Source organism: Triticum urartu, chromosome 7A (genome assembly GCF_056163025.1).
Source record: "Triticum urartu cultivar PI428250 chromosome 7A, HENAU_Tu73, whole genome shotgun sequence".
Classification (NCBI taxonomy): Eukaryota; Viridiplantae; Streptophyta; class Magnoliopsida; order Poales; family Poaceae; genus Triticum; species Triticum urartu.
The window spans coordinates 186,857,206-186,874,868 of NC_141879.1; the positions used below are offsets into that span (position 1 = coordinate 186,857,206).

At 49.1% G+C, this 17,663-nt stretch overlaps 1 pseudogene; it reads right to left on the bottom strand.

The window, feature by feature from the left end:
• Positions 1-489: 489 nt before the first annotated feature.
• LOC125523924 (3-ketoacyl-CoA synthase 6 pseudogene) lies at positions 490-2,669 on the bottom strand (annotated as a pseudogene).
• Positions 2,670-17,663: the final 14,994 nt, after the last annotated feature.

Sequence of the window (17,663 nt, forward strand, 5' to 3'; positions counted from 1 at the left end):
CCAAGGATGGGTTGGAGTTTGGAAGCGCACGCCAAGGATAAGGTAAATGTAGGCCTTCGTACGCTCGTACATATATAAGACTGGGAAAATTTGTGTTTAAAAAAAACCGGGAAAATTTCAGGTGCTCATGAGGAGCAATGCTACACGCACACGCATTTTTTACAGAAATTTACGGGATGCTTAGCTGGAATAAACTGATGGGAAGAAAATGGGATGAGGGGCCCACACTCCCTGAAAATCAGGGGCGGTGGAGATTAGTTAGCGATGGAATCCTGTAAAACGTCCGTATTACTCCGTTGGTATAGAATTTTCGGCTCATGAGGCTCGTATGCTACTGTGATATGAGTTTTTAGGCCATTGAATCTCAAATCCGACGGCATTTGAGGACAAACCTCCGAAAGGTAAACTCATGCAGTGACATATATGTGCAGCTATAGTAAATAAAATAGCATATGTACAATGTACCGTATCTCCTTATCAACACGGAGATGGTAGTAAACTATTTCCGGCACATTGATTTATTGTCAAACTCGTAGCAGTACATTTTTGTTCTCTTTTTCCTTCAATGGAGATACAGTAAAGAGCTGAAATTAACAAAAGAGAAGAGGTCCGGGAGAACGGGAAGGAAGAATAGTAAATAAATAAACAAGAGAGAAATGGAAAAAAAAAAGGAGTACGCTCGCGATCGAGGACCACGATTATACGTTTATGAATGACCGGAAGAAATTAAGCCCTTTGTGCCGGAGCGCAACCACCGGCCGTCGGTTGCACCTCACATGCGCGCGTCAGACAGATCCGGCATATTTAACTCGGCCACCGCGGCAGCTATTACGCCGGCCGGCCCAGCCGCGGCTCCGGCCAACCGGCCGTGTCCTCCCCGACGCCATGGACACGAGCGCTCCGGCCGATCCGTCGGACCGGTCAGGTTTACCACCGAGGGAAACACACACCAGACTAACAGTAGAAGAAATGCATGGGGCATAGTAGTAGGAGTAGTTGTCGACAGATACAAATCGAGAGAGGAAGCGACAGAGAGAGAGATATCCTGTTGTAGACCGCGTGGGCGCGAGACGTTGGTTGGTTAATGCTTGAGCACCTCCGGAATGTCGACCGGGTAGCGGCTGACGCAGTCGGCCCACGGGCCCTGCGCGTCGCGCGCGGGCTCGATGCACTCCCACGCCGCGCTGTTGCACTTGAACCCGGAGCCGAAGCCGATCATCCACACGCGGTCGCCCCTGCGCATGCGCCCCTTGGCCTCGATGTAGGCCAGCTCGTACCACAGCGAGCTGCTGGACGTGTTGCCGAACCGGTGCAGCGCCATGCGCGACGCCTCCACGTGCTCGTCCGACAGCCCCAGGCTGTTCTGCAGCTCGTCGATCACGGCGCGCCCGCCCGCGTGGATGCAGAAGTGCTCGAACGCCATGCGGAAGTCGGGCAGGTACGGCTTGATGCTCTTGTTGTTGAACACCCGCCGCGCGATGAAGGACAGCGCGAAGAGCAGCTGCTCCGACGCGGGCAGGACCAGCGGCCCGATCGCCGTGATGTTCGCCTTGAGCGCGTCGCCGGCGATGGTCATGAGGTCCTTGTTCAGGTTGATGCCCCGGTGGCCCTCGTCGTCCTCCTCCTGGTACACGCACCGGTACGCGTTGTCCTGCGCGCCGGTGAGCGTGCGCACCACGCGGGAGAGCCGGAAGCGGGCCTTGGCGCGGGACGTGGACAGCAGCGCCGCCGCGCCGCCCATGCGGAAGAGGCAGTTGGGTAGCAGCATGGCGCGCTCCTTGCCGACGTAGTAGTTGGGCGTGATGGTCTCCGTGGACACCACCAGCGCGTGCGAGCCCCGCGGCGCCACCTGCAGGAAGTTGCGCGCCAGCCCCACGGAGACGAGCCCGGCGCTGCACCCCATCCCGGAGAGGTGCACGTTGCGGATGTCGCTGCGCATCTTGTACTTGCGGATGATCATGTCAGTGAAGGACGGGATGGGCGCGAAGAGGCTGCAGTTGACGACGAGCAAGTCAATGGCGTCGGGGCGGATGCCCGTCTTGGCGAGCAGGTCGTCGATGGCGGAGAAGATGACGAGCTCCACTTCGTCGCGCGAGGCCTCCAGGTTCCGGTACGGCGGGATGAAGTGGTGCGCGGGGGGCAGGCACGTCTCCTCCCCGAGCCCGGACCGCTCCAGCAGCCGCGTCATGAACCGGACGCTGCGCTCGTCAATGGAGGCCCCCTCGATGAACGTCACCAGCTTGGCGTGCTCGAGGAACGTGCCGAACGGGACGCGGTGGCTGGGCTTGGTGCGGAAGCAGGCGTAGTCGACGAGGTACACGGAGCGCGGCCGCATCATGAGGTACAGGATCCCCGCGGCGGCCGGGAGGAACGCGGCCAGGAAGACGTGCGCGGGCCGGAGCGCGTGCATCCTGGCGAGAAGCTCCTCCGGGCCGACGCGCGCCGCGCCGACGGCGCCCGCGACGGCGAGCGGCACGGCGAGCACGGCGAGGAAGTTGTTCACCACGCACTGGTACGCCGGCTTGAGGCGCCGGAGCTGGGGCGACGAGGAGCTCATGCTGTCCGCTCTCCGCTAAGGCTTGCACTGCGCGCACGCGTGAGCGAGTGTGTCACTGTGGCTGCCGCGCGCGTGTACCGATCGGCTGGTGCTGAGTTGAGTTCGGGAGCGGGAGCGGGTATAAAAAGGAGGTTAAAGCCGCGTTGGTGGGCCACGTTGGCCTTTACGAGCACAGGCTGCTAGCGCTCATGGGCTTTTGTTCGCCGATAATTCTGATGATGGCGATGAGATAATTGATGGTGCTAATCCAGGACCATGCCTCGGCCTCCCTCGGTGATAGGACAGCCTCGTCGTTTCAATGCATTTGCGGGGCCCATATTTAGTGTCACTACTATAGAGTACTAACTATTCTCCCACCAGACCACTAATCATAGACCGATGATAGATCTCGGGGAACATGGAGGCTGGAGAAGTAACGGGGTGTTTGTTTTCATGAATTTTTTTGTGTAGGGACTAGCAAAAGTTTTTTTTAGAGACTTTTTTACTAAACAGGAGGGATTTTTTAGGACTAAACTAGGCATTTGGGACTAAATGAAGAAGACTTTCAAGGAGAGTTTTTTTGGGACTTTTTGAGACTTTTCGGTGGTGTTTGGTTCTCTAGTCCTAGGACTTTTTCTAGTTTAACTAAAAAGTCCCTAGTCCCTAAAAAGTTTCTCCTGTTTGTTTCCAGAGACTAAAAAGTCCCTAGTCCCTTCCTACAGGTTATTAAATGACCATGTTGCCCCTAGTATAACAATTAAACAACATCATGGGGTGGCGGGCCAATGGGTGCATGGAGGGGCATTGTTAGAAAAGTCCCAAAAAGTTTCAAAAAGACTCTCCTTGAGAGTCTTCTTCATTTAGTCCCAAATGCCTAGTTTAGTCCCTAAAAAGTCTCCCGTTTGGTAAAAAAGTGTTTAAGAGGGACTTTTTCTAGTCCCTACACAAAAAAGTCCCTGGAAACAAACACCCCCTTCCAACAATGCCCCTCCATGCACCCATTGGCCCGCCATCCCATGGTGTTGTTTGATTGTTATTTTTCTATATACTAGGGGCAATATGGTCATTTAATAACCTCTAGAAAGGGACTAGTGACTTTTTAGTCTCTGGAAACAAACAGGAAGCGACTTTTTAGGGACTAGGGACTTTTTAGTTGGGACTAGAAAAAATCCTAAAACTAGAGAACCAAACACCGCCTAAGAGCACTGGCATCTAAATAGAACAAACAGATCATTTTTAATCTTTTTTTTGAAATACAGCAGGGCAAGTTCAAATAAAACAAGCAGAGATATTTTCTTCCCTTCAAGTTTAAAATTTTCAGACAACTGTCACATAGGTGGCCTCTTAAATAGAGCGAGTAGAATTTGTTTTACCCTTTTTCTTGGAAATACAGGGAGAGTGGGAGAGCAAAGTGATTAGTGCCGTGCAAGAGAGAGGACCCCTTAGGTCAGATTTCTGGTGCCTCCCGTGGTGTTGTCATCAGTCTACCTCATTTTTTATGGTCTTAGGGCCATGAAGGCACGGTAAATCCCGGCTTTTACTGGCAGGAGGGCTTTATTTTTTTTTTATGTTTTTTAAGTTTTGTTAGGATTTGTGTCCTGATCAGAGAGGCGAGGCATGGACGGCTCTCTGAAGATGAAATAAGGTTCTCCCCGCCTTGTCACTGTTCGGGTGGTGTTTCTAGCATCATTAGAGGGTGTGTGTAGAGGTTTATCTCCAGTGGATCTCGCCGCATTCAGTCGGCGTTTGTCTTTGGTGGATCCACATGGATCTCGTTTTCATTCGTCTGTGTTTATGTGTCTAAAGGTTTGATCCTTTTGATCTACACTTTTCTCATCGCCGTCGGTTGTTATTCTGGTGCGCTGGTCTTATGAGGTCTTAACACGATGATTTCCAACTGTCTACTACAACAAGATGTTCTTTGTACTACCTTGACAATTGATGAAGATTCGAAGTTTTCTCGTGAAAAAAATTGCTTAGTGCTAGTACAACATTAAGAGCATCTACAGCCGGACCTCTCAAATCTGCCTCATACGCCAGGGCGGGCCGTTCGGTCACTGACCGGTCACTTTTTTCGACCCAAACGAACGCATCAAACGGGTCGCAAACACTCGGGCTGACCGGCACCCCCCATATCCTTCCCAAATATGGGGCGGATATGGGGCGTCAGGGCACGCCCGCCACATCGCATTGACGAAGGGGTCCCAGCCGGAAATGCGGCCTTCAAACCCGGCGGTCCGAAGCTCGTCTCCTTCGTCGGACCGGTAGGCCGCATAATGCATTGCCCGGCTATTTAAGTCAAACGACGGCACCGAAACCCTACCATCCATCCAAATTTTCCTCCTCCTGTCCGTCGCCACCACTTTCCACTCCACTCGTCCGACTAGTAGCCATGCCCCCATGCCACCGGGTGTGGAGCGAGCCCTTTCAGACGCCGGAGCACCGACTCGAGCTCCTTAAGTAGATTCGGGCTATGCGCGAAGCCAGGATCGCCGGTGGGCTACCTCCGGATGCAGTGGGTCCAGAGGAGTTGGAGGAGGAAGAGGAGGAGGATGACGAGGACGACGAGGAGGACTTTGAGGAGGAGGGGGATGAGCCGGAGGAGGAGGATGTGGGGGACGCTGGTGACGGGGATCTGCAAGCGGAGCAGCAGGCCATCCTCGATTCTCTCCGGTCGGAGTCGACTACGGAGGCAAGACGCCATCGCCGATAGGAGATGGAGGCGCAAGAGTCTGCGAAGGAGGCGGAGATGTTCGCATACATGGATGAGGTCGAGTAGGAGGAGGATGAGCCGGATCCCTCCTACCCGCCCGTCCAACCAGCGTCCGGCACCGTCGTCATGGACGCCTCCGACGATGAAGAGTAGTTAGGGTAGTACGTAGATGTAGTGTAGAATTTCTTTTGCATGCTTTGTATGGATTTAGGGGATAAAATATGAGAGAGACGGATACAAAGGGGGTGTTTGTTTCCAGGAACTTTTTTGTGTAGGACTAAAAAAAGTCCTTATTAGAAACTTTTTTACCAAACGGAAAAGATTTTTTAAAGACTAAACTAGGCATTTATAACTAAATGAAGAAGATTCTTAAGAAGAGTCTAAACCAAACACCACCAAAGTGTCTAATTTATGTTCGGTCAGTGTTCACAAATACACCCGGGTGTTTGAGGAGTCAGATTTGCAAAGTCCGCCCGTATCAAATTGACGTTACCGCTAGACGCTAGTCCCTACTGGACGTCAAGGGAATCGCTGAAGGCAGCAGCAGTCCATGGTAGGCGGTAGCTAGCTACTCCTGGCAGCTACTGCCCAGTGTGCAGCTGCACAGCACCAGGTGGCGGGCAGCGCTCGCACGCGCTTGCCACCGCGACTCCTGCAGCAGTGCAAGAGGGGTGTTATTGTTGGCGCAGGATCTCCTGCTGCGCAGAAGGGCCAAAGGACACGCGGAATTGTTTTCACTGTGCGCAGGACTTGACGTCTCAATAACAAGACCCGGAAGTCCAAGCATGCATGCATGCATTCCCACTCCGAGTCTTTCTCGTTGGATGGCAAGCGGGGCGTTGGCACAGTGCATGGGAGCGGACTTCTAGCGCGCCGTATTGTCCTCTTCGAAAGCAATGTAGCATGCGTACTAATGTAGCGTCGATCGGAGCCTTGAACGAGTCGGAGAGGAAATGCGGTGCACCGCCATGCATGCATGCATGCATGCATGGTGCCTGCCGTCCGCCCGTCCCTCCCATGCTCTGTTTCCTGAAAACCGGATGGGTGCTGGTTGACCCGAGGTCGGCATGGGCGGCCGTGGCACGTATGGGGCGCCCATGAAGCTGCATTTGCCATTTGGTATCGTGACAAGTACGTACGTAGGAGGTGCAATGAAGAGGAATGATGAGCCTCACGTCTCGTTCTTTTTCAGGAGCGGCTCGTCGCTGGCATATATAGAAGGCCGGAGCGGCCGTTAAAGGCAGTGGCATCAGTTAGTTTACGCAACCATAGTTTGCCTCTCTTTTTTTTGAGGGGGGCAACCATAGTTTGCCTGATTTATAATTTTGGGGCCTGAAATAGAAGGCCATAACAAGCCGTTAAAGGCGGCGACGTTCGCCGCCTGTGGCGTTGGCGATCGACAGCCCGTCGGTGCCGGACGGGGAAGGTCGGTTGGTAAGCCCACGTGCATGGTGATGACCGCTTTTGCTTAGCCAGCACGGGATGCACCGTACCGTTAAGTGCAACGTGCCAACGTTTTTCTGGTCTAATTTGGGTGGTATCCACATCTGTCCATCCGTTATATCTATCCTTGAGGTACTGTTGCGTTACGGTGAACGATTCAGCCTACCAACTTCTACTCCTGAGCTCATTTGAGCTCGAGGTGAATAGTAAATTTCAAAAGGAAATGTAAAATAATTCTATAAATTCTATAAAAAATTGATGTAAACTTTGACAAATGTTCACGGTGCTTGAAAATTTTCATCCCGAAATAACATTTGTAGAAGTCATGGAAGAAAAAACAGCACTCCAAAGTGTTTTCAAAAACAACATTCTTTGAGTGTTGATTTCTTTACCACGACTTCCACGAATGTTATTTTGGGATGAAAATTTTCAAACATTGAGAACATTTGTCAAAGTTTGGACCAAAATTTCTTAGAATTGTTAAAGAAAACCTTTTTCTGATTTACTGTTCATTTGGGAGCATATGAGCTTGGGACTAGATACTCCGCGTCCGCCAGAGCAACCGTTTTTGGGGTCTGACTTTCATGGAATCCACATTTGTCCATATGTATATCTATACTCCAGGCATTGTGAAACTGCGGTGGACGGTTGATTAACAATCTTTCTCCAACAAAGTTAGATGACCTACATGGGTTCTCTCATGTCGCTCCATCTATCCTTCCGAAGAGAAGTTTGTTTGGGTTCAAACTTTGATTCTAATAGGATGGGGTACACGTACTAATGTGCCTTGAATGATCCACATCTTTGGGTCATACGCCGGTGAGCACACTGAACTATTGATGTAGCTGAGAGCCCTCATGACCCAAGCATAATGACGGACTCTCCAGTATTGAGCTAATAGCCCGTCATACAACCCTTTCTTGTCAGCGCCACCCACTGTACTCTTTTTCCATATTTGGCATGAGTTTCGACGATAAAACACTTCCCTTCATTTGATTTACGCAGGGCCTACCGTCTACCCATCGTCTTTGGCGATAAGTTACATCGACATCTCCATATTTGGGGAAGACTACAAACAAATAAAAAAATCTATGTATTTCTCCAAATTTTGGAGATAAACATTCAAACATTGAGCACTTATTTTTTAAAATAAATTTGACTAAGCTTGCAAAATGATCTATGGGCACATTCAAAAGTTCATGATGGACTTTTATCAAAATAAGTAATGGATGAAGTCAACAATGATTCTTCATTCTTTGTGGAAAAGTCAAGAATAATTCAACTTTCAACTTTCATTATTTTGGGTAGATGGGAAAAAAGGGCAAATGAATGTGGCTTCCCTTAGCCCCACATCTCACCGGCAAAACTGGAGGGCGGTGGTAGAGGATGGTTATGGCGTGAAGGGCTTGATGCATCGACCACCAGCCATGTAGGGATCCTAGGCCATATGAATTTACAGCTAATATCAGTAGGAACGAAGTATGTCTATTAGAGGGGCGGGGGGTGAATGGGAGTTTTAAAAATTTCTTAGGAAATCTCAAAACTCTCGGAACCCAGCAGCGGAGTGAATGAAAACAGAGTACAGCGAGCGAATACAAGCTAACGTACACCAGTGTGCAAGAGTGCTACGCTGCCAATGTATACCAGTCTTAGATGCCTCAATTCATGCCGAATGTGTTCCATCTTGTTTCTGTGCTGCACTCTGTTCAAAGGATCCGGGGTTACATACTGTTGCTAGAGGATTCCTTCTCCTTTCAAATAACAATGGTATACCTGATGCGTGGTTAATTCTGCTACGCCAGAGTCACACAACTCTGTTAGCTGCTCAATGTGTGGATGATGAAACCACAAGGAAGCAGTGCAAGGAGGTGCCATGGGAACCCGGTGATTTTTACATGGCACCAGTTGTTCTCACCAGGTTGCAGCCAGAAAAATTTCAACGAGGGAGGGGTGTCACAGTTCTGACTACATTCTTTGAGAAAGCCCCCATTGGCCACCGCTACTACCACAATTTCGACCACAACAGTGCCGACAACAATCACAATTACAAGTATCTCACTGAAGTCTACCATGTCCTCGGCTATCACCGAGACGTCGAGCCAGTCAAAGACCATCGCATGCAATGGGATCCGGGCGGTTCTCGGTGGAGTCGGCTTGGGGTCAAGCCGAATTTCAAGAAAGGGGGGATGTCAGGGCCCTTCCCTAGCCCATACATGTATGTGGGCTTGCCTCTGGACATCACTTGGGCCTGGTGTTGTGGTTCTAAGACTGACAGTAGAATAGGGAGGTATGAATGTAGAGGCAAGATCCTAGCTATGGAGGAGTTGTACACACGAGTTTTACTAGTTCAGGCCCTTCTCGGAGGAAGTAACAGCCCTACATCTCGGAGCCCAGAGGCGGTCGACTGGATATATGCGTGTGAATTAGAGAAAGTGCGAACCACTGTCCCAGAGGAGGGGGGCTGGCTTATATAGAGTGCGCCAGGACCCCAGCTCCCCTCCGTTACACAGGGTTCAATGTTCATAAAGGAGGAGCGTTACTGGTAACGTCCGAAGTAAAGTGCTATAAATGTCCATAAAGCTATGGTTTAAACCCCGACCGTTGTGGAGTGAAGGGCTTCTCATCTTCTGGTGGTCGAGTGTCTTCAAGGTGGTCGAGTGAGCACATTATCATGGTCGAGTGGATGATGGTTTCTCTTCGACTGCTTCTGATTCTTTGTAGAGATGTCCTTGGGGAGGGTATGTTGGACTGATCCATGCCCTACCCTAGGTACATAGCTTCATCATTAGCCCCCGAATGGATCAGGGTTTGAGTGAAGAAGGAGTTGGGAACACTTCCGACTCATTCTTTGTGCTATGAGTATATGTTGTTCTAGAACAATGAATTGAGGAGACGACGTCGACTCCTTTTTCAGTCGCCTTGGTCTATTCTTGGTTTTTGTCGAGTGAATTTTCACGGTAGAATTCCGAATGATAATGTAGAGGGCGTTTGTCTTCAGTCTGGCAAGTTGCTCTACTCTCCGCGGATTTTGCGGGATTCGAATTTTGGGAAGCGCGCCAGACGGGCGAGACCGTGGTAATCGGGACGGATTAGGAAAGTATTCTTGATCTCTGCGCCACCTTTTTTGCCACGTACTGCGCGCACGACTTTTGCGAGATTTGTTTAGATCGTCTGGGTCCACCAGTCAGTCACTCAGGGAATGACCTTATAAAAGGCACCAGACCAGGCCTCTGCCCCGTGCGCTCCCACTCTCTTTTCTTCTTCCTCCGGCCTCTCCGCCACGCTCGCTTCTGCTCTCGTCGCCGGACCCTCGCTCGAACTCGATCCGTCGCCATGGGGAAAAAGAAGACGGTGGCGCTGGAGCGCGCGAAGAAGGCGACCGCGAAGGCGTAGGGCAAGTGGACGAGCCAGGGCGGATCCTCGTCGAGATCCGGCCCGCCGTCGGGTTGGATCCAGGGCGACTGGATCCGCTCGACGATCAGCCAGGACGACCTCGACGACCTGGTGGAGGGGGGACTGATCCCCCACAAGTCAGCACGACTCCCGGGGAATGAGACCGAGCCGCAGCCAAGGGAGGGGGAGTGCGTTCTCCTCGCCACCCACGTAGATAGCGGATTCTCACTGCCTCGCCATCCTTTCTTCTGGGCCTTTTTGAACTTCTTTGGGGCTCAGCTCCACCATTTCACTCCAAACACCATAGTCTATCTGGCTGCTTTCGTGTTGATGTGTGAAAACTTCTTGTGCTGTCGGACGCATTGGGGTCTTTTCAAACACATCTTCACCTGCCGCTGCCAGTCGGTCTAAAAGGCCAATCCGAGTGATGAGAGGACGCAAGTGATCCAGATGTGCGGGGGCCTGGGGATCCAGATGAGGAGCAAGAGCACCTTCCCAGCAATGATCCTTCCCAGCAATGATGTATTTCTCCAAATTTTGGATAACATTCAAACATTGAGCACTTATTTTTTAAAATAAATTTGACTAAGCTTACAAAATGATCTATGGGCACATTCAAAAGTTCATGATGGACTTTTATCAAAATAAGTAATGGATGAAGTCAACAATGATTCTTCATTCTTTGCGGAAAAGTCAAGAATAATTCAACTTTCAACTTTTATTATTTCGGGTAGATGGGAAAAAAGGGCAAATGAATGTGGCTTCCCTTAGCCCCACATCTCACCGGCAAAACTGGAGGACGGTGGTAGAGGATGGTTATGGTGTGAAGGGCTTGATGCATCGACCACCAGCCATGTAGGGATCCTAGGCCATATGATTTTACATCTAATATCAGTAGGAAAGAAGTATGTCTATTAGAGGGGCGGGGGGTGAATGAGAGTTTTAAAAATTTCTTAGGAAATCTCAAAACTCTCGGAACCCAGCAGCGGAGCGAATGAAAACAGAGTACAGCGAGCGAATACAAGCTAACGTATACCCGTGTGCAAGAGTGCTACGCTGCCAACGTATACCAGTCTTAGATGCCTCAATTCATGCCGAATGTGTTCCATCTTGTTTCTGTGCTGCACTCTGTTCAAAGGATCCGGGGTTACATACTGTTGCTAGAGGATTCTTGCTCCTTTCAAATAACAATGGTATACCTGATGCGTGGTTAATTCTGCTACGCCAGAGTCACACAACTCTGTTAGCTGCTCAATGTGTGGATGATGAAACCACAAGGAAGCAGTGCAAGGAGGTGCCATGGGAACCCGGTGATTTTTACATGGCACCAGTTGTTCTCACCAGGTTGCAGCCAGAAAAATTTCAGCGAGGGAGGGGTGTCACAGTTCCGGCTACATTCTTTGAGCAAGCCCCCATTGGCCACCACTACTATCACGATTTCGGCCACAACGGTGCCGACAACGATCACAATTACAAGTATCTCACTGAAGTCTACCATGTCCTCGGCTACCACCGAGACGTCGAGCCAGTCAAAGACCATCGCATGCAATGGGATCCGGGCGGTTCTCGGTGGAGTCGGCTTGGGGTCAAGCCGAATTTCAAGAAAGGGGGGATGTCAGGGCCCTTCCCTAGCCCATACATGTATGTGCGCTTGCCTCTGGACATCACTTGGGCCTGGCCCGACTGGGAATCCTCAAGAGCTGCAGCTACTTATACCTGGGAGGAAGCAACGAGCAGACCATCCGCGTAGGATCAGGCTTGGCGGCGGTGGCGGGTTCTTCTGGCTCTCTTTCTTCTACCTCTGGCTCCTCTCAATCCTCTCTCGGTGTACATCAAAACCACCACAAACCTGTACTGCCTAAGTGATTGAGCGTATCCGAGTAATGGGTTGTAACAGTTTAGTAGCACAAGACAATAGAAAAAGAGCATCAACTATTGGTTCACGAACATTTTTTAAAAATTGTGAGCTTTTCGTCAAATTACTGAAACTTTTTTTCAATTCATGAACTATTTCTGAATTACTGTACCTTTTCTCATATTCATAAATCATTTTTAAATTCGTTAACATATGACCATTTTTTGAACAATAATGTTACACCTACAAAGACCTACAAAGGTATACTTGACCTTCCAAAGTAATTCTCTCTCTCCCTCCTAATTTTAAGTTGGGTGGGCCCCCTCGTCCCCTTATTACCAATCACAATCCTCCACATTAGTTTGTACGTAAAATCTTTAAGTAAACATTTGTAGATGTAGAATTACTCTTTTTGGAATGTAATGTTTTTATCTATGAAAAACTGTCCAACCAATAGTTGATGCTCTTTTTTTTCTACGGTCTTGTTTTTTTTGAGGCAACCTCGCAAAGCTTTATTATGTCGTCACAATATTTACAGGGACGAAACCAATTCCATCCTGCTGGCCTAACCAAACATGGCGGCCAGCTCCCAAACTCAACGCATGCTTTGCTAAGTTGTGAGCATCAAAATTTGAGCTCCTAAACTGATGAACTAAATTACAAGAATTAAAAGAAGACATTTGTAACTTTATCTCTCTGATTATTGGGCCATAAACTGCAGCTCCTCCTCCTTCTACTTCCTGAACCACCCCTTTGCAATCTGTAGCAGCATACACCCGCGCAATGTTTAGATCATTAGCGAGATCAAGGCCCTCTTTGACCGACAAAGCTTCAAGTGTAGTTGGATCAAATATATGCTTGTGTATTAGTGTTGCCGCTCCAAGAAAACTTCCATTTGCGCTCTACAAATCGCCGCAACGGCTCCATAACTCCCTCCTCGGCCGACCGCAGCATCAACATTCAACTTAGTGTAGCCTTCTGGAGGAGCAATCCATCGAGCGTGATGACGTTCACCCACTCTCCTACCTTCCCTTGATGGCATCAATATTTGAATTTCGGACAGGTAGGAATTGATAAAACCGTGCGTAGTTTGAGGGGTCTTGAATATGCCTTCATAGATTGATTTTCTCCTTGCGCCCCGAATAGCCCATAGAGATACTGCAAATGTCACAAAATCGTCCATCGATAACGCACTTTGCATTGCAAACAGCCACTGCTTGGGGCATTCATGTTGTTGAATACTCATCTGATCTAGAATGGCCTCGGAGGAAAGCGCCCACGTACAGCGAGATATTGGGAAATTCAACAAAGCATGCCGCCAAGAGTCATTCACTCCACAAAGATTATAGGCCCCGGTTGTAGCCATATTACGACGTTGCAAAACATCTCCGAAGGGAATCGATTGTCTAGCCAAATGCCACAAGAAGACCCTGATTTTTGATGGTACACATGTTTTCCAAATTGCCTTCCACTCTTCATTGTTTCCCTCGCTGCTTGACGGTGTCTCCCTGCCCTCAAGCCATCCTTCTCTATCGTATTTGGTGCGAACCAACATGCAATATGCCGAGCCAACAGAAAATTTCCCTCGGGGCTCTTCACTCCATGCCCAATAATCATCAATCTGTCTAGTGCATAGCGGTATATGAAGGATAGCTTTAGCATCAAGGGCTATGAATGTAGCTCGGATGAGCTCCTCCCTCCAGGAAGCCGTGGCTGTTTCAATCAGTTCTGACACCAGCTGCGGAGGTGCTTGAAGCAAGGAAGTGATCGGCCGTTACATCCCCAATTCTTCTTCTTATTCCTTGCGCCATTACATCTCTCCTGTCAATAATGGCTCTGCAAATCTGAGATGGGTGAGAACCCAGTTCGGCCAGGAGGAGCGAGGTCCCTGGATAATATATTGCCTTGAGCAAACGAGCACTTAAACATTCTGTATCATTCAATAGCTTCCACGCTTGTCTTGCCAACAAAGCTAGATTGAAAAGCTCGAGATCATGGAAGCCCATTCCTCCCATATGCTTCGGTCTGGTCATAACATCCCAAGCCACCCAAGCAGGTTTACACTTCCCCCGTTTGCTACCCCACCAGAACTGACGGATAATAGATGTGACATTCTCGCAAAGCCCTCTTGGCAGTCTGAAACAAGACATAGAGTAAACTGGGATTGCTTGCGCTACTGAATTAATGAGGATCTCCTTTCCTGCCGAGGACAAGAGTTTCTGCATCCAACCCTTCACCTTCTCCCACACTCTGTCGCACAAATATTTGAATGTGTCATTCTTTGACTGACCTACATCTGTCGGCATTCCCAGGTAACGTTCATTAAGAGATTCATTATGAACATTGAGGTGGTTCTTCACTCCATCTCTTATTCCTTGCGGGCATCCTTTACTAAAGAAAATTGATGATTTTCCGGTATTAACTCTCTGCCCAGATGCATTGCAATACAAATTCAGTAGGTTTGATACACTTTCTGCACTCTCCACACTAGCTTTGAAAAGCAGCAGGCTGTCATCTGCAAATAGCAGGTGGTTCACGGCCGGGGCCGTAGGTGCCACTTTAATACCTGTCAGTGAAGATGACCGAGAACTGGATTTCAGGAGGCACGAAAGGCCCTCTGCTGCAATCAAAAATAGGTAAGGTGAGATAGGATCTCCCTACTGAATCCCTCTGGATGGATGGAAACGTTCAAGTCTTTCTCCATTGAACAACACCAAATAGGAAATTGAAGAAACCATGGCCATAACTGTATCAATCCAACTTCCTGCGAACCCCAATTTCTGCATGATAGCCTTGAGATAGGGCCACTCCAACCTATCATAGGTTTTCATCATATCAAGTTTTAGTGCACAGAAGCTGTTATTTCTTTACCTATTCCTCTTCACAAAATGTAAACACTCGTAAGCACAAATGATGTTATCAGATATCAGTCTACCTCGCACAAATGCAGACTGCTCTTCTGAAATGATCTCTGGCAGAACGAGCTTAAGTCTATTTGCAACAACCTTCGATGCAATCTTATATAGCACGTTGCACAAACTGATCTGTCTGAATTGAGAGAGGAGGTTGGGATTAGATACCTTCGGAATCAGTACTAATAATGTCTCATTAATGCACTCCGGGCTCTCCTCCCCTTTGACTATTCTGATTACAATTTTCGTCACATCTTCTCCACATACGTCCCAATGCTTCTGATAGAACAAGGCGGGAAATCCGTCAGGACCCGGAGCTTTAGTAGGAAACATTTGGAAAAGAGCACTTTTGACTTCAATACTTGTATAGGGTGCACACAGGCCTGCATTCATAGCATCAGCGACCTTGCGAGGGACATGATCCATGACCTCCTGGATACCCTAGACTCCCTCTGTAGTGTATAGATTCTGATAAAAAGCATTAGCCATAGATCTCAACTCAGCCGGGTCCTGCACCAATATTCCCAGAGAATTTTCTAGGGCCCGGATCATATTCATCTTTCTCCTTAGGCTGGCATGAAGGTGAAATTTTTTAGTGTTTTTGTCCCCCGAGGACAGCCAATCAATCCTTGCCCTCTGTCTCCACATAATTTCTTCGCGATGATAAAGCTCAACCAACCTCTCGTTGGTTTTCATCTCAATGTGTGTTGGAGCAACCCGGAGTGGATCAGCCCTGAGTTCTTCCAATTTCCTCTTCAGCTCTTTTATCTCCTTTCTAACACTCCCGAAATTCTCTCTACTCCACTTTGAAAGCCCCACGGGAACACGCATCAACTTGTTGTGAAGATCTTGAGCATTATTGCATGTACCCGCAGCTTCCCATTCTGACTGCACTGTTTCTTTAAGGGACTCATGCTTCTCCCACATGGCTTCATACCGGAAAGTGCTTCTGTGGAGAGGCTGTTGCCTGCGTCCCAAGTCAAGAAGCAACGGACTGTGATCTGACGTCGCCGCCGTTAAGTGCTCAAGGTTGGCCGATGGAAATCTCGCAAGCCATTGTGCACTCACCAGCGCTCGATCGAGACGACATCGAGTATACGTTCCTCTTGCCACTCTCCTTTCGAATGTCCATGGTTGTCCTTTTTAACCAATATCAAGCAGCATGCATACATCCATTGTTTCTCTGAATGCTTGTATCTGCGAATTACTCCTCGTCCCAATTCCATCATGCTCAGCTGCACGCAACACTTCATTAAAGTCACCGATCCATAACCATGGGAGAGAGCTAGAAGTGCTAATATTTTTTAAAACATCCCAAGTTTGGTGTCTCAAGTGAGTCTGGGCCTCACCGTAAACACAAGTCAACCGCCACGCCTCATGACCTTCTTCCTCAACCGATACATCCAAGTGATAACAAGAATAACCCAAAATCTCAACTTTTATTTCATTATTCCAAAAAAGACCAATTCCTCCACTCCTACCTTGACTATCAACTGCATAAGCATTCTCATAACCCAATGTTCCAGCTAGAATTTCTACCCTAGATCCATCTATCTGAGTCTCAACAATGCACAACAGGGTAGGGGCAACCTTCCTCGCGAACTCGTGAAGTTCTTGGACTGCGCGGCGTTGCCCACACCACGACAGTTCCAAGAAAAAGTACTCATTGGGACCGGTGGCGCTCCTCAAAGGAGCCCGCCAAATTCTTCACTGGAATGCTTGAACTATCCCTTTCATCATCTTCTTTCCTGGTGCGTTTCGGGTCCCTGCTAGGAGGTGGACTAACAATGTTCGAGCCCATAGGAACAATTGCGAGTTCATTGCTCTTTGGATCCCCCTTTTTTCTATTCCCTGAGAGTGTTGCCTCTGCCCAGCTCTTCTCTGTCAACCTTCTTCCTGCTTGATTCATCCACACTCATGTTTTCCGAACCCGTGTGCTGCTTTTCTTCATACTCTTCATCTCTGCCATACTCGGCCGAATCCTCTCTGTCCGCACCTCTGTTTCCCTGTCGTCGGCCACCTCTGCAGTCACCACGACGTCCTTTCTCTCCTCCTGGACCTCTTCCTCGCCTTAGTGACCAAGATGCACGAAGATCCTTGAACACCAGGGCGGATTTAGGATGGATACCGTCCCCATGTTCCTTAAAAGTGTGGCCCAAGTGCCCACAAACTGCACACCAGTCCGGCAAACGTTCGTATTTAACCCTGTAAATCTGCCTTTTGGAATCTCTCACCAATGACACGGCATTCTTCAGTGGCTTATACACATTGATCTTAACCCATACACGGTAAAAATTACCCGTAAAGTCATGCGAGACAGGCTCAGAAAACAAGACCTCCCCAACTTTGGCCGCTAATGAAGGCACCAGATGTGCATATAGCGTAGGTACATCATGTATCTGGATCCAAATATCCAATGTATCGAGCTTGACTTGGGTTGGTTGGGTCACCCCATCATAGGGAGTAATGATCACCGCATGACCTCTGAAATTCTAAGGCCCCTCCTGCATCACTCTTTCCCAGTTGCCCAGACAATTAAACTGGAGTGTATACAGGTTCGGCTCTAGTGGCTTGAAGTTCACTACTTGCGCAAGATCCCAAGAAGCTCTCATGTTGCGAAAGGACCATCCTTGACTATAGGGTTTATCAATGTGTACCCTAGCCACAACCATCCACCGGGCCGCATCCCTGGGTATAGCACCCTCGTCAACCACGACATCGTCCATGACATCTTGCAGGCCAAGCTCCGCCATCATCTTCTCTATCTCCGACTCAGATGACGAGTTGCCGGCCTCCACCGATTCCTGTCCC